Source organism: Parasteatoda tepidariorum, chromosome 4 (assembly GCF_982258835.1).
Source record: "Parasteatoda tepidariorum strain Cologne lab strain chromosome 4, Ptep-v5.0, whole genome shotgun sequence".
NCBI lineage: Eukaryota > Metazoa > Arthropoda > Arachnida > Araneae > Theridiidae > Parasteatoda > Parasteatoda tepidariorum.
Window position 1 is genome coordinate 102,263,128 of NC_141758.1, and position 25,649 is coordinate 102,288,776.

Below are 25,649 nucleotides of genomic sequence, written 5' to 3' on the forward strand. Positions count from 1 at the left end.
AACTGTGTTTTTAAGTTCCACCTTAGAAAATTTGATTTCCGGAAACTTCTGCGATCTAGGATTTTTTGAAACGTCTGGACCTTCGATCTCCGGAAACTTCCGGATAACTGTTAGCGAAAATTCCGGAATTCCGGATTTTTTCCGGAGTACAATCAGCCCTGGTCAATACAATTAAACATTTACTGTATAATTCTTGAGGTCCACTACAAAATTACTGCAATTTACTAACTGCAATAATTTGCAGTTCTTCAGCCTTGAGGCTGAAGAACTGCAAATTATTGCAGTTAGTAAATTCTGTGGCAGAATAGGCCAAATCAAACTGTATAATTTTTTTTTTTCTCCTTCCTCCAAAAAAAAAAAAAAAAAAAAAAAAAAATTCTGCAGTTCATTTTAAGCTGGCCAAAGGCCTCATGAGAGCGCCCTCCAATTTACATGCACCAGAATCTTGCCAAACTTGTAGTTGTTTTAACCCTCATATTATAAAGTTTCACTTTGAAAAAAGAAAAAACAAAAAAAAGTTTTCAATTATACTTTTTACACAACCCTAAAATAAAGCTAAGCCAAAATTAGAGGATTATAACATAATGCCACAATCAATTTAACCCTTTACCAACATTACCGGAACTTGAACAAAATATATAATTTAATGCAGATAGAATCTAAAATGGTGGTAGCTTTTAAGCTGTTAAGGTCAATCTTCGATTTTTTAAGAGGAAAATATACTTAAACTTGAAGTAATCTTATCGGGCTGTTGAAAAACATATATTCAACAGGCAACATGTCATTTTACTTTCACTTTATCAGACCTTTACATTTTTTTTTTTTCACTTATCGGAAAAAAGCTTTCAATTACGTTGTCACGTCAACCGTATAACAATTCCCTCTCAAGATCAGTGGAGTTAAAATAAAACAGTTTTTAATAGAATTCGGTGAAGAGGGAAAAAAGTGTCAATCGGTTTGGTGACGAGATGGCATACATTCTAATTTTTAATGCTTTTTTTTTAAGCGTCTTTTCTAATGGAAATAGTTTTCCCGCGTCGCGCTGCTGGAAAACTACTGCTTAATACCAACATAAAAACCAAGATGTCTTTATTATAACACATTTCATTAAAAAAAACAAAATAATGAATGAAATAAAATGAACAAATGCAAAAATTGTCATTTTGCTTGTTCCAAAATTGGCATTAAAAATTCTTTTATACTCAATATTTTATAACCGTCATTGAACAGTAGACCCAGTTTTTGGGTTAACGATTACTAGTGTTCAACTCCGTAGCCTTGTAATTTTGAACCCAATTCCGAAAACAAGGGGACTTCTAGATCAGTGGTTGCCAATTGGCACCGCGAAGCCTTTTTTGTGGCCCGCGAACTAAAATATATAATTGTCGTTTTTTTTTTTTTTTTTAGGACAATTTTCGTAAAAAATCTATATGGGTTTAAAATACTTTTCTTTTGTTTTAAAAAACCTAATTTCTTCGTTTCTTTGAAATTTAACATACCAACGGTGCCAAAAAATTTATTTCTCGGATTTTGCAAATATTTATTCAAATACAAAAATAATCGTGTATATTGCTCTTTTTAATTCTTTTTTTTTTTTTTTTTGTGAAAATAAGCATGTGCGTATTAGAAATTTCCTCGAAGAAATTCTCCCATTTAACTTTTTGAAACCACTCATTTTGGACGAAATTATTTATACGTAATTGTAAATTTTAAAACGCATAAAAGAGGGAATGAATATTATGTTAAGTTTAAATTCCTTGAATTGTATATCGCATGAGCAGAAAAGAAAAAAAATTAATTTCAGATGATCGAGACTTTGTTGTTGCTATAATTCCTAAAAAGTCGAAAAAATTTTTATTTATCACAGAATTAAATTTAAAAGAAAAAAAAATCTTGTCACTAAGTTTCTGACAAGGAGAAAAGATTCAAAATGATACGTAACAAGCATTACTTGTAATGCTTCTTATTTTGCTTTTTAATATTAAAAAAACTTTCTAAAAGTAATATTTAATGTTCCTTGAAAAATAAGAGTCCTATATAAAATTTTGATAAAGTTGCGACCCGCCATTTGACTGGTGTTTTTAATTGCGGCCCCCGGGCCACGTGTAAGTTGGAAACCCCTGTTCTAGATAAAGTATTGGGAGAAATTTGCCTTCGTGGAGGACTTCTTGATGGAGCTAACCCGCATTTACGTTACATGGATAAGAAATTTATAATAAACTCATTTCCGAAATTTTGCCCAAAATCATGTTTTTGCTCTTAATGGATTTTATCTTATAAGTTATTTAACGCTTAAACGATGCCATTTGTATTAAAAAGAAGTTTCCTTAAAAATGATCTTTGTTGAAAGAACATTGTTTAGTCAGAGACTTTCATTGTTAAATATGTGCGAAGAAAACTTTTAACTGTTGCAGTGCAACAATATATTGTTATATTGTGTGATAGTGCATTGTTTCACAGTGAAATTCTCACTTCTAAAGTTTATGTGCTATCTGTAGGTGATAATTTTACGGGTGCTTAAACTTAATTAGAAAAATGGCAAACGTGCTGAGATTTTTGCGAAAAAGGCTGTAAGTATCAGATATTAGTAAGATTAGCTTATAGTAGCATTAATTTAACTATTTATTTTCCATAAAAATATATTTCGCCCCGAATAGAAAATCAGTGCTAGCTTAAATTTCAATTTTAAACTTAACCGTAAATAGTAATCCAATTAAATAGCTTAGTGCACTTTTATAAGAACACTTATTTCAGTCGTAATATTTACTAAAATCTATAGTTATCTATTAACTTTTACGAATAATGTCCACAAAGGTGAGTTTCACTGAGTGTATATATGCTGATTTATTTATTTACTTTTAGCGCAAAGGTGTTTAAGGAGAAGGGTGAAGGTTCGGATGAGAATTATTTCGAAATAAGAGATTGGGATGAAGTTCTGAAAGAACAAATGATGGCTGACATGCCAATTGGAGAGTCTGAGAAGACTCATGATAATGTCCTTGAGTGGGACAGAGATAGACAGTCTGAGATGACTGATGAAGATGCAACTCCTCTTGAGGAGTTTGATATGGCCACCAATGAGAAGTTTGAGTTGCGAGATTGGAATGAGGTGTTCAAAGAACAAATGGTGGCTGAAATGAGAGTTTCAAAGAAGGCTCATCAGAGTAAAACTCTTGAGAAAGAGATGGTTGCCAAAAAGAGTGCTCTTATGCATGGGGAGTTTGATGAGCTGGATAAAATAGAAACTCTGGAGCAAATGATGCTCTGGTTGATTCACTGGTGAAAAATCAAAAAAGACTTTCAAAGTACAGTTGATGAGCTGGAAACAACTGATACGATGAAAGAAATTTTGGACTTTTTGATACGCTGATTAAAAACTCAAAAATTACTTTAAAAGTTTATAGATTTTCAATGGACAGTTGAGGAACTGGTAAAAATTCTTAAAAGACTTTCAAAAGACAGCTGATGAGCTGGATACTAATAATGTGCTCAAACAACTGGTTGATATAGAGGTAAAAGGTTCGAAAAAGAAACTCATAACCATAGAACTGTTTATTCAAGTTACAGAAAACAATTGATGAAGAGTCTCGATGACTCAAAATTTTATAACTTTTGATAATTGTGTAAGAAAAGACAACCAATGATTAAAATACTGTTTATATTTTCTATTGTAATAACTGGTATATATGTTTAAATAAACAGTTCATTAAATATTATTTCTCATGTATTTCTTTTTTAATTCTAGTTATAATTTCAAAATATAAGACTTCTAAGGAATTTTTATTATCTAACGCTATAAGAGTTAAGGCCATCGGTAAAATCCTACAAAAGCTCATCTCTTGGCGACATTTCGCCAAGTTTACCAAGTCGACGATTGTTACTGGGATCAATACTTTTTGATCATTAAAAAAATAACTTCAACAGATACCTCACAAAAAAAATAATTAAAAATCAAATAATAACGCTAATAAATAAAATAACGGTTTAAAAATGAAATAATAACGATGATTCTAACAGCAAGAGATCAGAAGCATAAATGGCGAAAAAATAAACCCTTTTACCTCTTTTCTAACGAAATCCAACTTTCGCGTAGGTATACATAACAAATAACCAATCTGGTTTAAGAATTTTGGTGGTGTGATCTGACGTTCAAAATGATCTCCACGAAATATCTTCAAAAACTTGCTTGGCGAGATTTGAAAAAAACGCCACAGGTTGGGCTATTCTAGGATCCACCCATGGCCTTCTTTAATAAAAGGGGGAAAAAATCAGATCTCATTGATCTATGCGCAATCGATTATGTCAATCGTTATCTATCAAAAGAAAACACATGATTGAATCGAGTTAGCACGTCTTATATACTAGAGAATTGATGTCTTATAATCGTAGTGGTAGTTTCGCCGCAAACTAACCGAGGAACTAAGTGAAACAATTCTTCCTCAAGTACGTGTGTTTGAAATAAAGAAAATATCTCAGGGAAATAAAAATTATGAATTTGAGAAAGAGAAAATATCATTGTGTAGAATTACAGAGGAGATAGTTTTTTATTTTATTTTATAACCGTCGTTGAACAGCCGGTCCAATTTTCTAGGTTTACGACTACTAATGTTCAACTCCGTAGCCTTGTAATTTTGAACCCAATCCAGAAAACAAAGGAACTCCTGGATCAAGTATTGGGAGAAATTCGCATTTGCGTTACATGAAGAGGAAAACCACGAAAATCTGCCATAGTTAAGCTAACGGCAAGGGGACTCTAATCCATGATCCGTCTACCACTGAGGATATTATACGCTTGCGCTGTGGTAGATGCATGCCGGATGCAGAATTCGTATCGACCAACCATCGCTGGGATTCGAACCCGATTCAACTCATTCGAATTCGAACACTCTATACCCTGAGCCATCGGGGCTCTATGATCAATATTGTAAACTATCCGAAGGCAAACATGCTCAATAAAGATCTTTACCTCTTTTTTTTTCTTTTTTTGCTCTAATGAACGCATTATTTTTCCCTTTGTTTACGCGCAGTACTTTATCAAATACCGTTTGTGCTCCCTTTTTTTTCGAATTAATCATTTATTTTAGTATTTTCGGTCGATTAGAATCAAAAGTAAAAAAGCGAACAATAATGCTTTAGTAAACATATTCAAGTGAACAGAAATATCAATTTATAAATCAATAGATGAAACTAAAATCCTTACCTTACTAATATTTCGGTTATTTGCACCTGAAACAAAATAAAGAAAAAAAATCAAATTACAATCTAGCCATACAATTAAATAAATATTTAAAATTAAAAAATATATATACATATTAAATAAAATTAAAAAAAATAAACATACATAATATTAAAAAATGACAAAATACAAAACACTGAGCACCATTTACTAATAAGTTGTAATGATGAATGTTTAATATGCAGACATAATGTTTTGATTTATACTGTAAGTCAAAACAATATTTTTACTTTCTTATTATTGTTATTTGTGTCGCGTGATTTAGTTAAGCGAAAACCATTAATAATAGGAAAACTTGGTTGTAAAAAACTTCAACCGCTACAAAAAATATTTAGATTGAATATAACAAATCGACATTTTCTAGCGCTCAGAAATAGTCGCTCATTTTCAAGACTTGAATGAGAAGATAACTTTGATGCACGTCTGGCAAGTGCTGAAAATAGGCGCCTATTTTTGAGCTCTTGGAACATGTCAACTATTATATCAAATCTGTATATTTTTGAAGCGAATGAAGTTTTTTAATCGAATAATATCTTACCACTTTAGTTTCTTGGGTATTATTAGTAATTAATATTAATAATTAAATTGTTTAATTTAGGTTTTTTGCTGCAAAGGAACAAAGGAAAAAAATAATTTTAGTAAAACTTCGCAATCACGTATGCCTGAAAATTAATATTAATATCAAAATTAACATGAGTGTTTTTGTCTTGTATTTCGAAAAACAACAAGGCCATATATTCATTAAAAAAAGGAGAGAAAAAAAACAAGATTGTTTTATTTAGAGAACAAGATATAATTTATGAAAACTATAGAGATTTTTAACTTTTTGGCCAACCGATTTTCATCCCGCCGTTGAAATGTAAGCTTGAAACTAAATAAATGAAAGAAACTGAGCATTCTTTTCGTCGTCTGAAACAAATTCTTACATTTTAAACCGGTTTTTATTTACTTGTTTATTTTCACGAGTTATACATGGCGCAATCCCAATTTAACAAGGCATTTTTAAAATAAAACCAGTGATAATATAAAAATTCAAATTTCATTTAAGAATATTCTGCCTCAGATCAACAATCCATTCCACCGTGGTTACAAAAGTAAAACACGTTAGCAAACGATTTGAAAAAAAATGCGCAAACGATTCAACGGGTCGAATTAACAAGCAACAGCAAGCAGGTGACAAAGTCCTCTAACACATTTCAATTACGATTAATGATAAATAAAAGAAGTGAAAAGAATATGATAAAAGAAATTAAAGTATAAAAGAGCAGACAAGTGACAAAGGCTAAATGAGCGAGCGAAGCGATCTGAAAAGAACTGTCAGTGTTTTGTCTAAGTATTGACTATTTTGTCTGTACTGTCAGTGTTTCGGTAAGAACTCCCCCCGCCACAAAGTCTCGGGCCGTCTGCTGCTATGGAAACAAGAATAGCGCATTTCAGGGGGTAGCTTCTTTTCCCTTTAACACAATAGACCGAAGAAAAAGCTTCCCTTTCTCTCGTCGCCGAGAGCCAAATCCTGTCCTAAACAATGATCCCACACCCCTACTTAAAATAGTTATACATTGGTACCATAGTCACCGCCACGGGTCCAAACGAATGGCTGGGGGAGTTCTAACTTTAGACAAACTATAGTGGAGACGTCGGAGACTCTCTTGTAAAAAAGAAAACATATAAAAATAGTTAACATTTTTGGCACCGTGAGCCCACTTAAAATGATTTGTTTTACATTTTGAATTTATATAATCTTTTTTTATCGTCATTCGTTCGAATTTGTTAGAAATGATATATTTTTCCACTTTCAATTTTAAGCCATTTTATTACTAAGTAACGGTCCCAACTAGATGGTTGGAATATAACCAACAATAAGTGCTCAAACAATCGACGCACTTCCAATGTCACTAAATCTTATTCAAACGCATGTCGTTATACAAAATGAGAAAATATATGTGATTGTTACCGTCACTTGAGTAGAGAATGTCAGTCTATGATAATGATTTTTCTTTTTTGACATTACATCCTGCTGAAGAATGTTTCGTAACAAGTGTCCGTTCGAAGAATGACTGGCACTGTTGAAAAACGACACATTTAGCGTGCCTGCCGAAAATATTTTGTCTGTATGTCATAAGCAATACCGTTGCGGCGCCTGTTTCACAAACACGCACGGAACACATTTACAGGTATTCCGCTGGCACTGCACTATTCGAGGAAAAGTACACTTTTTCTCGGACGGGCAACGAATATTTATTTTTCATTTGAAAGATGAACCTTAAGAATAACCTCTATTTAACGAAGTCCCGATAATAAGTTCGTTATATGGAAAATTCGTAAAATAGAAAGTAACCTTTTGAAATACGTGAATTTTATCTGAGTCTTTTTGAAATGCAAACAAAAAGAGATTTTACTGCTTTCTCTAAAAGTTAACTGGCTTCGAAAATCAATTCCCCCATAAAATGCGTTGATAAGTTTGAAAAGTTCTGAAGTATTTCATGAAATAGGGAAAGTGGATCTAAAAGGAAAGTTCGTTAAATAGAAAATTCAATTCGCTATTTGGAAGTTCGCTATTTTACGAAGAAATTTCCAAAATGTCCTTGGTTCCTTGAAAATAATCACAAAATAGAGAAATTCGCAAAATGGAAGTTCGTTAAATAGAAGTTCGACTGTATTTCTCATTTTAAAAACAAACCATTCACAATTTTTTTGTTCCATTGTAAAGTAAACTCTTCGCAAAATCTCTTTTTAAAATTAAACCCCTCACAATATTTTCAAAAATGGTCACAATTATTTTAAAAATGGTCCCTTCACAAACTTTTTCGATGAAGACATTTTATTTATAATTATTAACTTGTTCGAAGACACAGTTTTTACGTTTTTGTAACAAAATCAGGTCCTTATTTTCACTTATCCTTAAAACAGACAGAAAAAAAAACGATATTACTCTAATTATAGACTCAGGAAATTATGAGTAGATATTTCACAAATTTGCAAAAAAAAAAAAAAAAAAAAAAAAAGAATACTTTAGGCTGACCAGTGGTTTTTGCGATTTTTCACAAAATTACAACCTGATTTTTACAAATTCGCAAATCTATCAATAGTAGTATTTTCATAATTTAGCTGCAACAAAAAGACCTCAGCATTGAAGACCCTAGTTAAGAGTGGCCGCGAGCTTGTCGTCGGATGTCAATCATTAAGGCTTGTCCAAAAATATTGAAATAGATTAACTAAGATAATATTATTGCTAAATAACATTATTCCTCACATAAATTGGCAACCATGCAGCGTGCACTGATGTTGAAATAATATTTTGCGTAAAAAGCATTATTTCTCACAGAAAACAGCATAAGTCACTATTTGGCATTATGAGTAGATTTAATAGTGTGTCAATGTTTTATTCATAACACAGTTGCAACTTATCACTAATGGAACAGCTGTGAGTGAGAAATAAGAATGACAAGAATTGTTTAACTCACAAACGATTTAAGGCGATGTAGTTTAAATTTCTCCTTTATTAATTTATTCGTTTTAATATTAATTCATTCGTAGAAGGTGGAATAAACATATAAAAAAATATAGATAAACACTTCTTAAGACAAACTTAAGTCTTTAAATTGAAAAACATGTATTCTTAATCATGCATTATAATTGTCAGGTATATATGAATGTATTCATTTTAAACTGTATAGTTTAAAATAAAGGCACAACAAGTTGTATAGTTTAAATTTCTTGTTTATTTATTTATTTTACATCCATTCATTCGCGAAAGGGGAAATAAGCATACACAAAATACAGAAAAAGGCATCACAAAACAAACTTATAACTTTAAATTGTATAGTTTAAATTTCTATCATTCTCATTATAACGTTGTTTCTCATAGCATTATTATGATTAGGTTTTAAATTCATGCATTTATTCTAAACTGTATGGTTTAAAATAAATGCAAAACAAACTGAGCAGCTTAAATTTATTCTTTATTTATTTCGATATTAATTCGTTCATCGGGGGGGGGGGGGGCACAAACATACACAAAATATAGAATAAAAAATTTCGCAAAACAAACTTACTGAAAGAAAATATTTTTTTATTAACTTTTTTAAAACATGATAGTCGTATTCCAAAGCTATAAAAATATCATTACAAATTTCGCATTCTTTTACAATAATAAATTTTAAAAAAATCTAGCGAAGCATGCAGCGAAAATAGAAGAAAATCGACTTTTAATGATTTAGTCACCCTGCGCCATGAAACTAAAATAAATCAAACAATAAAACACGAATAACACGCGGTATAAGAAGAGAGTGACAGCATCTCAATGCCCAATGAGAATTTATTTCAGTCGACTGGTGACGTAACATTCTTGAGATTCGATTATTCATGCATGCTCCGAGGAAAAAGCCGGTAGAAAATCGTCTGACAAAACTTCCTGTTAGCAAGTCCGCCTAGAAGGTGAGCCGGTTTCGCAAGTTACATAGATATTTTATTCTCAGTTTTATTTGTTTATTGATCATTCCTTTTTCTCAACCACACACGCCGGTCTATGTCTGTATTTACGAACGTAAGAGTTATCAAACGAAACATTAAAATAGTTATTTATATGTCAGACGACTTTTTTGCCTCTCGAAACTAAAGAACGATTTAAATGCAACGCCTATATATGCGACAATATAAATTTTTTTGAAAAAGCATACGATTTTCGTCGTATATATGCAAACATGTTTTTTTTTATTACTATTATTATTGTAAATAATGACTGACTTGTCTGGATCGATTTAAACTGTTCATAATTTCTGGCCTTGGATGTTTTTATTTTCTTTATTGAAAAAAAATAACATGCATTGCAACTAACTTAAAAGAATGCGATAAGATTATTGTGAATATTCAATGAAACATAATTTTAAAATTTTAACCCATCAATGTTAAAGCCATAATTTTTCAATAATATTTTGTATATTAATATTACATATAATGAAATCAACTGGTAATACATAGTGAAAAAAACCTATCTGAAAAATGTTTTTCTATACTAATAAACAATAAAAGTCTAATAAAAGGATCTGTGAAGATAATAAAAAAACAGTATTATCTCAATTGTGTTTACTGATTGCAACACTTAAAATAAATTATATAAAAAAATTTTAAAAAAACATTTTAACAAAATTAGTATTAAGAAAGACTTAATGTTTATCAAAATTAGCATTGTGATAGATATTATGAAAGACTGCTTTGAAAATAAAGAATAACCTATATGCATATTTGTTATAATGACTGACCAATCTAGATCAAGTTCAACAGTTCCTTACCTCGCATTTTTTTTATTTATTATTTTTATTGAAAAGACAGCATGTATGCAAACTAATTTTTTAAAAAATTCAAACATTAATTCGAATATTCCATGAAACTTAATTTGAAAATACAGTCGGAGTTCAATTTAACAAACTTCCATTTTGCGAATTTCTCTATTTTGCGATTTTTTTCGAGGAACCAGAAACTTTTTGGAAATTTCTTCGAAAAATAAATTCCAAATTGCGAATTGAATTTTGTATTTAACGAACTTTTCTTTGAGATCCACTTTCATTATTTCCTAAAATATTTCAAAACATTTTAAACTTGTTAACCTATTTTGTGGTAGAAATTACCTTGAATTGTTTTTCGTAGCCACTTAAATTTTAAAGAAAGCAGTAAAATCCCTTTCCCTCTTTGTTAGATAAATAATATATTTACGTCGATATGCTAATAATTGTGACCTTAGCAACTTCAAACTGCACAAAAAAGTTAACTTGAAAGTTTAAGTATGCTGTTTTTTCTCAAATGTTGAAACAAAGACCAACTTAAATTTCACGAATGGAATAAAATGAAATTAACTTAATTACAAATTTTAGTCGATTTTCTAATTAATAGCCAAAAGTAGGTTATTGTCTCGTAAGGTTAAATATAACTCTGCATTTATTGAATTGCACGACACGCAGGGACCATTCAAATAATACGATCTGGCAGATTATCAGAGGGGTCACAAATACACAAACACGGGAAAAGAATCTTGATTTTATCGAATTTTCCTGATTTAATTTTATAATTCAATTTTCTTATTATTAATTTTTCAATTATGCCTTATTTTTATTTCATAAAATATATAACAAATACACAAATTGTTCTTTTAAAAAAATATTACACAAGACCAATAATTTTGAAAAAAAGATTGGATTTTCGGTACCACAAACTCAAATTAATGAATTCATTTTTTAGGGATATTCTAATTGAATTCTCATCTGCCACTTCACTGATTTTTCCTGATTAATAAAATTACCTGCTGACTTTTCTCTGTTCTTCTTGTTCTCTTGCTTCTGTCGATGAATAGAAAATTATTTTTTTTTATTAACTAACGACTTTATAATGTGATTAATTAGCAAGGTAAATTTCAGCAAGATCTTAATTAGCAAGATAAATTTCAGTGGACCAAAGTTCCGCCAAGATTTTAGAAAAAAGTTCCTCTAGATTTGAGAAAAAAGTTCCTCCAGGTTTGAGGAAAAAGTTCCTCCAGGTTTGAGGAAAAAGTTCCTCCAGGTTTGAGGAAAAAGTTCCTCCAGACTTACGAAAAAAGTTCCACCACATTTAAGAAAAATACTCCTCCAGATTTAAGAAAAATGCTCCTCCAGATTTAAGAAAAATGCTCCTCCAGATTTAAGAAAAAGGTTCCTCCAGGTTTGAGGAAAAAGTTCCTCCAGATTTGAGGAAAAAGTTCCTCCAGGTTTGAGGAAAAAGTTCCTCCAGGTTTGAGAAAAAAGTTCCTCCAGGTTTGAGGAAAAAGTTCCTCCAGGTTTGAGGAAAAAGTTCCTCCAGACTTACGAAAAAAGTTCCACCACATTTAAGAAAAATACTCCTCCAGATTTAAGAAAAATGCTCCTCCAGATTTAAGAAAAAGGTTCCTCCAGGTTTGAGGAAAAAGTTCCTCCAGATTTGAGGAAAAAGTTCCTCCAGGTTTGAGGAAAAAGTTCCTCCAGGTTTGAGAAAAAAGTTCCTCCAGGTTTGAGGAAAAAGTTCCTCCAGGTTTGAGGAAAAAGTTCCTCCAGACTTACGAAAAAAGTTCCACCACATTTAAGAAAAATACTCCTCCAGATTTAAGAAAAATGCTCCTCCAGGTTTGAGGAAAAAGTTCCTCCAGATTTGAGAAAAAAGTTCCTCCAGGTTTGAGGAAAAAGTTCCTCCAGGTTTGAGGAAAAAGTTCCTCCAGACTTCAGGAGAAAAAAAAAATTCATTTTCAAGCAATAGATTTTCAGTTAGAATTTGAATATTATTTCGATTCTTAAAAATATATTAATCCAAAAAAATATATTAATATCTTGAAACCTTAAAAATATATTAATATCTTGAAAAACACTTTTTTACCCATCGCTCTAGATGGGATAATATGTATAGGATAAAGGAAGAAGAAATAACAACAAAATTTGTGAGTTAAAGATTTCTTTCTTTTTCTTTACCCGTTTAATCCAACAACTTTCAAATTTTTAAATACAGAGAATTGAACTTATTAAAACAAGTAAAGTTTTTTTTATTTTTTTTATTTATTAATTTATTTAGTTATTTATTTTAACGAATGAAGAACATCAAGAAGAAAAAACATTATACTGGAGTTTTTAAAATGTATTTCAAATTACATACTTGCAACTTAGAATTTGAAACGAAATAATTTAGGTAAACGAAATGGTTGATTAGAACTATCACTTGCGTGGGAAAAAGTAACAAGTTCAAGCAATAAACTAGACCAGGGGTGGCGAACCTTTATACACCAACGTGCCATTTTTTCTAAAAAAAATTTTAATGAAACCACAGACGTGCCGTCAAATAATTTTCACTTCATGATTATTGGGAAAATAATAATACTAAATACTATCAACTCAAAACTCTTCATTTACATTGAAAAGAAAATACATTTTGCAATGTCTCAGTTATACGCGTAATTCAACTTAAAGTAGCATCAGTGGGACTTCTGTTTTTGCTGATTAAATTACAAATAACTTATATTAGGTTGTAAGATATTAGTTTAAGCAGGACTGTTGATTTTTTTGCTAGTTATTTATTGTTAGCTTGTTTTTTATGGTTATTAATTGTTCTTTTACCATTAATTGTTAAATTTTTTATTAATAATTGTTTATTATTTTGTTTGTTTTTTGTGAATTTTAATTTAATTGTTACATATGCTTCATAGTGTGTGACATTTGTGTAATAACAATTCATAGTGCAATAACAATTGTGATCGGTGGCGTGGCCAAAATATTGTGTCGCGTGCCATAAATGGCACTCGTGCCATTGGTTCGCCATCCCTGAACTAGACTATCTCGAGGAAAAACTATCAAAACATGAAAACTTTTTTTTAATTTACTCGCAATCACAAGCTGAAGAAAAAAAGCTGAAGCAGAAGAGAAAAAAAAAAATGGTTGTCCAAAATTAGCATATGCGCTACAATAAGCATTAAGTTTAAAGAGCTGTAAGCTAGACTGTCACGAGGGAGGGAGGAATAATTAATCACAAATAAATAATATTAATTTTAAAAAAAAAGAGAGATAGCGTTACACTCAAAATTTTCAATCTAGTTTAGCACATACTTCATCAACTATGACAGATCAACTCGTGTGCGTTTACGAAAAAAATACTGTCACGATGCTGACGGATGTCGTGAAAATGTGCGCAGGACATCCTGCCTATTTAGTTTCTTTTTTAAAAAAAAATTTTCAGGAAAAACGAAAAGCAAAACAAGGGAGTAACTGATATTCCCTCCCCTCGCTTCCGTAGCATCAAAACGTGTCGGAGGAATCTATGCCTTACAAATGTTTTTAAAGTTAAAATCCATGCGGGCTCACATTCTACGCTGTTATGGGAAAATTTCATCTCAGACAGGTTATTTTTCTTAGTTATCATGGGGATTTAACTGTTATAGAAATAGAAAATCGATTACTACCATAGTATATATTACGAAATTACATTTTTTTTTTACATGGTGTGAATAATTATTTTTTTTAAAAATGGCGCGAACAAATGACGAATATTTTACAGATTATTAAACTTTTTTTAAAAAATCGCTGATTCGGCGAGATTTCTCCAACTAGATAAAATAATTAAAATCACTTAGTAATTCAGTTTTGCTTATGGGCCCAAATAATGCAGTCTTGGAATAACTTTTTAAATAGTAAGACATTGAAACAAATTAGAAATTAGGGCAATCATTTTCCATTATCACGGAAATGTGGTTTTTATTCCTTTTGACATTTTACGCCACTTTCATAGAGAGCGCTAGCAAAAGAGGGACAAAATTAAACATAACAGTAATGAATTACTGTTACAAACTCCCGACAATTATGAAAACAGCACAGTATTGGCTAAAAAGCATCATTCCAGATGGAAACATGCATTTGACATTTTAAGCCATTTTCATCAATAACTGTTATAAACTCCCGAGCCCGACAGTATCGAAGTATTATTGGCTATAATGCGTCATTCCAAATGGAAACATACATTTGACATTTTAAGCCATTTTCATCGATTTTCTTCAATAACTGTTACAAACTCCGGCCAGTATGGAAGTATTGGCTAAAAAGCGTCATTCCAAATGGAAACATATACCTTTGACATTTTGAGCCATTTTCATCGATTTTCTTCAATAACTGTTACAAACTCCCGCCAGTATCGAAGTATATTGGCTAAAAAGCGTCATTCCAAATGGAAACATACATTTGACATTTTGCGCCATTTTCAGAGAGAGCATTGACTAAAGGGGGACAAAATTAAACATAACAGTAATGAATAAATGTTACAAACTCCCGACAGTATTGAAAACAACACAGCACTGGATAAAAAGCGTCATTCTAAATGAAAACAGGCGCTTGACATTTTGCGCCATTTTCATAAAGAACGCATGCTAAAGCGGGACGAAATTTAACTTAACAGCCAAGAATAACTATTATGAACTCCCGACAGTTATGGAATACAGAACTTTTGATCTAGTATCTTTGAAAATTGTTCACCCTTCAATTCAATTTAGTTTGAAAAGCTCGCATTTTGATGTTTCTCCATAACCACTTTTACGACTGAAACATGTCAGAAAAACAATGGAATTATTTTTTAAAAAAGGCAATATTTCTATTTTGATTTACAAATAGCGCAGATATTTATTACATTAATCAAACGATGGATGTTTTTAGATTTGTCGCGAAAAGATGAGAAGGGAAGATTTGTAATGTCAAAAAAGAGAATGCACATCCACAAATTTATGGAGGGGAATAAAATCTTTTTATACGTGATCTAGCATTTATTGTGGGATGGAAAAATAACCGAAATAAAAACACGTTTGCAGGGAGAGTCAGGCACGTACTTAGAACTGTTTTGCTCGCATTGATATTTTTAAAACACGTGCTGTGATAGATAGAAATCTTATAGGTGAGGTTCTGCAAGGAGGTCATACACTCAACAAAGGAAATTATGTTTGATTAATCGCTGGAAATGGAAGAATTTAAAAAACAATCACTGTAAAATTATCATTTTTGTACTTATTTATTTTATAAAATTTTTTTGTATTTGTTGAAGTTTCATTTATTTATTTTTATTATTATTACCCATTGGCGCAATGGGTGTTGTTTTGGGTTTGATGGCGATGCACCTTGTTTATACGTCATCACACTTTTCATCTGTGTTCAACATAGTTATATCACCTCTATGGTGTTCAAGAATAATCAGTGCATGCATCGTCATTGCATGCGTTGCTATGGCGACCGCTGCTGTTTGATAATTTTTTTAGAATTCTTTTTTTCACTTTTAATTTTGTTATGCATTATTAAGTGGGTGAGTTTATTTATGAGATATGGGACCAAAGAGATCCCATAAATACTTCTTGAGTTGTGAATAAAAGAGAATTTCATCATTTGAACGATATTTTTTGTCTTTATTGTTTTAATTAAGAATCAGAAATTCTATCCTACAGTTCAAACTGGATCGTTTTCAATACCAATTCGGGTGAAAATCACAAATAAAGAGGGTATAGAAAGAAAAATTAGACAACCATTTTGCCAATGGAAACCTGTGATCGCCTCAGTAGTTTTTTTTTTTTTTAAAAAAAAAACATAATTCGATGATATTATTCTTTTCAACGAATTATTTTAGAAAATTACGTGAAAGGAATAGATTGTAAAAAGTCATTTAAAACATGCAACATCTTTTTTTTTCTTTCTTTTTTTTTAGAAAAAAAAAAAACATTAAGCGGTACACCTGTTATACCGGCCGTAAACAAAAGGTTACGGAACAATTACTGTGGAATAATTTATTTATTTTTAATCTGTGTTCTGCTTTTCTACTTTCAACTGATTTACCAAAATTGAATCAATTAAACAATATTAAAAATAAAAGCAAAACAAAATTCAAATAAAAATCGAACTCGCTTATAATGAGAGGGTAGGGACCGTGCTAAAAGATACAACGATAAATCAACCCCCAAATCAAATGAAAAATAAACAATACAGTAATAAACTGTAATTCGCGATAAATGAAATAAAACCCTATTCACGCACTTGTATACCTTTTATTAATCTGTCAATATTTGAATGTGTACTCCAATTTTTTTCAATAAATAAAATACCTGTTTAGTCATTTCAATGGGTATTTTATCAATGCAAACAATTGCGTCAACTCAACAAAACAAGAAATATTCCATCCTATTAATCTCGCCCGACTGTTCATTTCGAGAAAAGAACGCCAAAACTAAAATATTTAAATACATTTCAACCTCAAAATAATAATAAAAAAGAATAACGTATTTTGGTCTTTATACAATGTTCTTTTTCATTTTCAGAGGTTAAGCAAAACTATATACGATTCTGTACACTAATATTAAAAATAAATTATGCATTCATTACCTGACACAAAGATAAAAAAAAATCTTTTTTTCTTGTTTTGATGGAATGCGGAACTTTTAATGCACGGCTGAATTATGCAAGCATCAAGAAAAAATTATGCAGAAAAAAGATGTATTTTGTAAATAAAAGATGCAATTGTAAAAAAAGATGTATTTTGTAGATAAAAGATGCAATTGTAAAAAAAGATTTAATTATGTAGAATTCAAGAAGAAAAAGAAAAAAAGACAAACCATTTCTGCTAAGAGAAAAAAAAATTTATTATTGTATATTTGAGTCTGAAACGCGGTACTGCATTGCCGATTCAGAGGCTTACAATGCAAGGATATCAGGGGTCTGTCCAGACATTATGTGAAAGGTCCGTTTTTCGTGAAATTGTGGAAAAATTACTCCATTCTATCAACCAGGGTCCGCTTTTTTGAATTTGTGCAAATAGGGTCCGGTTATTGCAAAAAACTTTTTCAAGGAGTTTTTAAATTGTAAATAGATACAAGATTGTGCTTAAATTATAATAAAAAAATTAAATTTTCAAAAATAAACAACAATTTCTGCTTCTAAATTAGAGATGCAACATACAAATATCTGGTATTTAGCCTATACTGCTGAACGCAGAATATTCATTTCGCACGAATAATGGAAGAAGCGTCTGCCGAAGACAAAACTTAATTCGTTTACATCCATCTTCCTTGGTCCGTCTTTACGATAACAATTGTGAAAGGTCTCGTTTTTGCGGTAATATAACGTGTGAAAGGTTCCGTTTTACAATAACAGAATTTGTGAAAGGTTCGACTTTGCGATAATATAACTTGTGAAGGATGTGTTCTTTACCATAATATGACTTGAGACAGGTCCGTCTTTACGATAACAATTGTGAAAGGTCTCGTTTTTGCGGTAATATAACGAGTGAAAGGTTCCGTTTTACAATAACATAATTTGTGAGAGATTTAATTTTACGATAATATAACTTGTGAAGGGTCTGTTTTTACGATAATATCACTTGAGAAAAGTCCCTTTCTACGATAACATAATTTGTGAAAGATCTGTTTTTACGATAACATAACTTAAGAAAAGTTTTTTTTACGATAACTAATGAAAATTCTGTTTTTATGAAGGGTACGTTTTTAAGGCAAAATAAATTGTGAAGTGTTCATTTTAAGAACAAATAATTTGCAAATGAACTGTTAACGGATAAAAATTTCAACTAAATAGATTCTGCAAATGCATGTTATAAATGGTAATTAGGCATAAACAAGAAATTCATGAATAAGAGTTTGTAATCTTTGTTACAGATAACCAGCTAACAAAATAACAGTGAAAACGATTTTCTTAGAAGAAAACCACCTCTCAGCCCCTTTAATCATACTTTTTAGCAACGAGGAATTCTTTCTTCTAAATATGAGGTTAATGAAATAAATGGCAACAAGGTAATTCGACCTTCTCAAAGTAGTGCTAATGTCAACCGATGTTAATGATCCCTCGGGTAATATGAGCTTGCACGTGACCTCGAACTTCACTGTTTACCAGATACTCATTTTTCACTCGTAAGTTTTATTACTTTTTTTCTGATATTCCAAAGATAGCAGTTGGTCCTTCGATCGCGACTAATAGCGTTATTAGGGGAAATACGTGTAAAAATGATTTTTTTTCTTCTACAAAAAAGCGCCTATTATCCGGACAAGCCGATCCGGTTAATGGAAAATCCGAATTTATGAATAACCATATAAAACGGCTATGGCAAAGCTTTTTAGGCAACTTTGCTTCACAGTTTTTCTTGGTTGAAGATGGACAAATTTAGTGGCAATTACGAGTACGGCATATGACGGGAATTCCGTAATGGCGACACATTTCCAATCTTCAAAAAGCTAATACTAAAAGTACAAAAATTTTAAGTTTATATCGAACTAAAGAAACTTCCGACAATTTTTTTAATGGAAAATACATTTTTCTGCCGTCTAAATTGCAATATTTTAATACCCTCGTTGAAGACCCGACCCAGTTTTCGGGTTTGCGACTTCGAATGTTCAACTCCGTAGCCTTGTAATTTTAAACCCAATCCAGAAGACAAGGGAACTCTTGGATAAGTACCCCCAGAGGTATTAATTTGTCATGGGAACATGGAGGACTTTGCGACTCGACAGATTTAACGAGCATCAGTCACCATTTACTACACGAGGAGTTTTCGGTCGGCGGGGATCGAACTCACGAACTCTTGGACATGGGCCCAGCGCCCTACCGACCAGGCTATCCCGGTAGATTTTAAAGAGAAAGAAAGAAAAAAAGCTAGAAAAATTGAGTAAAAGACATATTGTTTTTCTATGAAAAGAACTCCCCTCGCACACAAAGTCGAAGGCCGTCTGCTGCCATAGAAACAAGAAATAGTGAATTTCAAAGAGGGAGCTTCTTCATCCCCTGAATCCTTTATTTTCTAGCCGATTAAAACTAAAACCTGCCTTAAATTATGACCCGAAATAGTTAAACCTCGTAACTATAGTACCTGTCACTACTCCAGACGAAGGGCTAGGGGAGTTCTTTACAGAGACAAACTATATGGTTCTTGATCAATCCTGTTAATTAGAAAATTCGATTAAACGGAGTAAGAATAACATTATAATTATTGTAATCTGTAATTAAATTGCATCGTAACTTCTTACGTTAATCTTTTACAAATTGACATATCTAAAAATATAAATCCTACGTAATACATTGAGAGTCAAAAAATCGAAACAGATACCGCAAATTAAACAGAAAAAAGCGCGCTGACAAATCAGCACTTATCCGTGAGTCTTGCATTTCACTTTTTTTTTTTCAAATTGGTGGAACTAATTTAAAATGAATGAAAGAACACCTGGATTTCAAAAATAATTATCTGTATATCCAAGAAATATATTCTTATAGATTTGAAACAGTAAGGAGTTTTACAAACTTAGGATCAATTATTACCATTGATAACAGAATTACTCCTGAAATAAAAAACCGACTCTATCTATGGGCTGAGAAGATTTATTAAATATAGGTTTCTTTCTAGAAAAACAAAGTTCTTAATCTACAAAACTATTGTCCGGCCAGTCTTGACATACATACGCTTCTGAAGGTTGGACAATGCCAAAACAGGAGGAAAATTGTATCACAACATTTGAGAGAAAGATTTTGCGGAGTACATACTTGGTGGTGCAAATGAAAACAATTTGAGAAGGAGATTTAACTTTGAACTGTACAAGATTTATAAACAACCTGATATTATTATTAAATACTACATGAAAATAAATAGAATGAATTGGATGGCCCACGTGATTCAAATGAGTGATGACAATACAATAAAAAAGATACTGCTTTTTAGACCAACTGGAACAAGAAAGCGGAGAAGGCCGCGGTTGAGATGGGTTGACTCAGGAGTCTGATTTTCTCGCAATTACTGAAAAGAATTGGAGATCAAAGGTAAATCGGAAGTCATCATGGAGAAATCTTCAGAGGAAGGCATTGACTCACATTGGGCTGTCTGGCCAACTGTGATGATGATGATATCCAAGAAAACTTAAAAGAATAAATATGTGACACAATACGCAGAAATACATGAGAAATAATTTTATTGGTGAACGAGACACATAACATTACGCTGCAAATATTTTTTTTATCTTATTTTTCGATATACGTCTTTTTGGGGTAAGTTTTATAAATTTAAAATTAAGTGTCAAAATTTAAGGCTGGCAACACATCGCCTATACCTCTTTTCTCGGTTGCTCTTAACACCATAACTTCAGCAGGAGCTTGTATAATAAAAATTTCGAGAGAAATACAGTCGAACTCGTTTATAACGAGCACAAAGGGACCGTAACATGTACTCGTTAAATCCGAGTGCTCGTAATAAACGGGTCCTTAACGCAGGCGTGCAACCAGAAGAGGGAATTGGGTTGGGAGGTCAAATTATTGAGTTTACATAAAATTTAATTAATACTTACTTTAATTAATTTAATTAAATACTTTTCTTAATTTAATGACAACTATCTCCCCCCAACCAGCAAAAAATTTCTAGTTGCGCTACAGTCTTAAAGGAAAGAAGCAATAAACGGAAGAAAAAAAATAAAGGAAAAGATTCTTACCAAAACGTTCATTTTTTTCATTAATCTACATATTTAAAATAGTAGTTTGTTAGCTTACTTTGAAGTTTCAGTTTGCGTTTTTTTTTTTTTTTTTTTTTTTTGATTTCGCGCATTTCTTATCATTTTGAAAAAAAGATTGCAAGACAGAAAAATATTGCTCGCTAAAACCGAGTCTTGCTCGTTAAAAGCGACTTCTGTTCCATAGACTTAACATTGATCCAACCAAATATTCTCGTTTCCCTCGGTAAATCCGAGTTCTCGTTAAATCCGAGCTCGTTATAAACGAGTTCGACTGTACATTTTCCTAGAACATTGAATAAATTGTAATTATTATTTAAACAAAAAGTGAGAAAAAAAATTTGCGGAAAAAATTCACTGAGAAGTGTAATAAATTTCAACAAATTAGAATTTTAGGAAGAAGAAAAACCTCAGGTACTGCATTTGAGCGTTGAAATTTCTTTATTCCATTTCTCAATGCACTCTCCCAGTACAGTGCGCCAACAAAAGGACCAAACTGAATAACTTTTGATCTAATGATCGGATCTTCACGTTCTAGGACTCCATCTAAATGGTTCGAAAGGGAGACGTAAAATATACTAATTAATTTGTGCAGACGATATTTTAAGTTACGAAATCAGACACAAAAACGTACTTTCTCTGAATAAATATACCTTTTTTCAACGGATTCAGTTCTCCGAACCCAAAATATAGGGAGTAACCGTAATCTGGGACATACTGTCTCCCATTCTTTGGTTAGGAGAGCAATACAAAGTTTGGACCCCCTAATGATAATTTTATTATTTGCGTACTTCGCCATATCTTGAAAACTACTTTTCAAGCCGAATTTAAAAATCTTTACACAAAATTATAAAATTCGTTTATCCAAACATAATTCCATGAAAAATATAAATTTTTATCAAATATTTACTACTTTTTATTATTTTATTTAATAACAGTCGTAAAACTTCTAAAGTGTAAAGTATATAAATTTTTACACAATTTTGAAGTAATTTTACACGGCAAAATATAAAATTTGAGCGAAATCGGCTGTATAGTTTCTGATAAATCGAATTTTAAACATGGGACTTTTATTTCTCGTCTGCACCCAATTAACTAGCACATTTGAGGTTACCCCCTCCCTAGAACGTGAAGATCCGATCAATAGATAAGACGTAATTTAGGAGGGGAGGGGGCACACTGAACATTTTTCTATTTTTTGAAGAAGTTTGAGTTGATAAGTGTTTCAGTTTCTGTGCGACGAAACAAAATGTAAAGCTTAGTGAAACACCCAAAATTGAGCTCCATTTTTTTTCTTCTTTTAACGCGATAAAATTAAATTGACAATTATCACATTTTTTTTCTTCTTTTTTTGTAAAATTAATACATGATGCACATTAGCAGACTAACTTTGTTTTTTTGATTAATAATAACTGGCGATTATTAATAGTAACAGATTATTATTAACCGCAACATAAGTTCACCAATTTTTCGCAATAATTGAGCAACCTGTATTATCATTATTTTTTAAAAATAGAGGGTGCGTAGCTAAATCTTTCAACAAAAAATAAGCACCTTTTAAGCACTCAAAAAATATTTTTAAGCACTATGTTAAAAAAAATGCAAAATAATTTTCAAACTTTACATGATCATAATAAAATAACTAGTTTCTGACAAACAAAAAAACTATTTTCTTGATTATATTTGCGATTATAAAATGATTAAGAGATTTTTTGGTTCGATATCAGAGGGTGGAAAATTAAACCTGAAATAGAGAATATCTTGCAAAATGCAGCAAGTTGCACATGAGAAGGCAATAATCTCACCGAGCCCAGCTCAGTAGTCGCACAAGCGGACTCGCAAGTATTTCATCAAACATGTAAAATAATTGGCGCTTTCATACTCTAAGGACCAACTGGAAGCCGAAATGAATTGTGAAAACGTTCAATAGAACAATGTCAAAAGCACGCTTTTGCATAATACGTGGCGAAAATCGACATGGTAATGAAAAAAAAAATCGTTTTTTTTTTAAAAGGGAAAATTAAGCACTTTTTAAAAACACCTATTGTAAAAAGCACCTTAAGGGCTTTTAAATAACGAAAATCAAAAATAAGCACCTTTAAGCCCTTTTTAAAAACGCTACGCACCATAGACTAACTTAGTTTTTTATTAATAATAACCGACGATTATTAACAGATTAACATTAACCGTAACATAAGTTCACCTATTTTTCTCAATAATGAAGCCATAACTTTAAAAATAATAATAATACACATATAAACAAACGTAAAGGCTTCCATAAGCATGTGGAGGGGGGACTGTAACAGAGACATAACCCTTGCGAGGCTTTTTGACGAGATAGGTAATAATGATGAGCGAAATAGACACGGGAGCATCCCAGAGAAGAACTGCGGCAAGGTCTTCTCAGAAAAGGAATGCGGTGAGAGGGGGGAGAGGCGTAATCCGGGTCAGTCTGCTGGCCCCTCCGCCCTTCCCAACAAGGGTCACGCGAGTTTGAGAGAGAAGAGCAGACGATTATCATTTTCTCTCCATACATAGTCATCTGCTTGACACTCAACGAGTTGATTGAAGAAAAAAGAATGCTATTTTTTAATTCAAGTTGAGTGTTCTGTAACAAAAATAGATGAATGAATAAATAAATGGATGTCATTATATTTATAAATGATGACAAGTTTTGTTTAAGAAACCAAGTGCTTTATTCAAAAATTTAATAATAAATGTCAACAAAACAAAATTTAGATTGAAGATGAAAATTCAAAAATCTATTTTAATCAGTGAGCTTAGACAAAAAAAATTACTCGATTTTTTTAAGAAAAAAAAAAAGCACCGGGGAAAAGAAGCAACCAGTTAGTAATTATAAGAATTTAACAACCGATTGAATTTGGCCCGTTGAGCCAGAATTTAACCATCTGACGCAGAATTTTAATTAAATGTATTTTCCATTATTTTCTAATTTAGGTCAAAATTAGTGGAAAATATTATAGTTAGCATTTTAATAATTTATAGTTATGTAATAAGGAACACTGGTGACTTTTTTTGAGGTAAAGGCAAACTGTCCTAAACAACGGCTCACTTCCAAACAATTTTCACTAATTCGATGTTAAAAGAATTAAAAAAGAAACAGTTATTCATCATTGAAATTTCTTTCATTTTTAAATATGAATGAAAATAAAATAAAAATTTTCAATGAATATTATATTTTAGTATTATATTTAGAACACTTAGGCAGTTAGTTCTAAAATACTTCTCAATTTCAATAATTGCACTTATTGAATTGTGCTATAATATACAAATAATCTTCATCAACTAATCAATTTAATGCACTTTATTAAAAAATGCATTATATTGAAATTGTTTATAATTTTTGTTAAAATTTTTACGTTTATCAAAAAATTACATTTCCTGAGAGACTGCTGTCAGTTTGATTCATTGGTAATTAGAGTTAGAAATATAAAGTATTAAAAGTTCTTCTCAGTCAATTTTAAATTAAACTTGAATTTTTTAATAAATTTCTAACAATGCAAATAAATATTTCATTACTATAAATTCAGGTTCAACAACCTGAATCGAATAGGAAGTTAAATTCATATAATAGTTTAGTAACATTTTTTTTTCTCATTGCGTATTTTTCTTTTTCTTTTTTTTCTGAGCTCATAACAGACCTCGTTTTCCTGCCATCTTGGATTTTTGATTAAATTTTTGATTTTAATTTCATTGACGCTTTTTTTTCTCCTTCTAATCTTGAAAAAAACTTTGGATGATAGACTTTTGAATATTCAACAGAGCTAATTATTTTCTTTCTTATGAAAAAAAAAGGTCGGAAATGTGTAAGATTTCTTTATTTAGATAAGGAGAAATAGCACTTCTATGGATTTTTCTGCAATTCTATGGAAAAAAATTTAAAGCAATAAATTTTGCGATTAGTCATTTTGAATAGCAATCAAATATAATACAACTCTCTTTAAAAAAATAAAAGAAAGAAAGAATAGTTTAACTTATGAGAAAGAATGATAGTTTAAATTCGATGAAAACAGATTCGAATAATGCAGAAAAAAATGTCTTAACGAAATAAAAACAAAGACAAGCATTTAATACTTATTTGTCTTTCAAAAATTTGTTGAGTGGAAAATTGTATTGGTATAATTGTTTCAGGGGAAAAAATTAATAGAAAACCTTAAATATCGTATGCTACATTTCTCGAATTTTGATTGGTGACGATCTTGTATTTTACACCCCTCTAAGGAAACTGTCATATATTGTAAATCACCAATAGTCTGATATAATTATCAATCCATCAATCGATATATTTTATTTACTTCTACTTCAATTTATAGATAATGTATAATGTAAACATGAAAACATTTACTACAACTTTTATCTTTGAATAAGCACTGTAACTTTGATCTTCAGTAC

The 25,649-nt window shown here is 31.0% G+C and overlaps 1 protein-coding gene across 2 annotated transcripts in view; it reads right to left on the bottom strand.

Moving 5' to 3' along the window:
• kst (spectrin beta chain, non-erythrocytic 5 kst) overlaps positions 1 to 25,649 on the bottom strand; it is a 194,958-nt gene that overhangs the window by 119,084 nt on the left and 50,225 nt on the right. For both annotated transcript variants that reach the window (XM_087161839.1, XM_071181673.2), the window contains exon 2: positions 5,201 to 5,226. The gene's annotated coding sequence lies outside the window, so the exon portion shown is untranslated. The remainder of the gene's footprint in view (positions 1 to 5,200; positions 5,227 to 25,649) is intronic.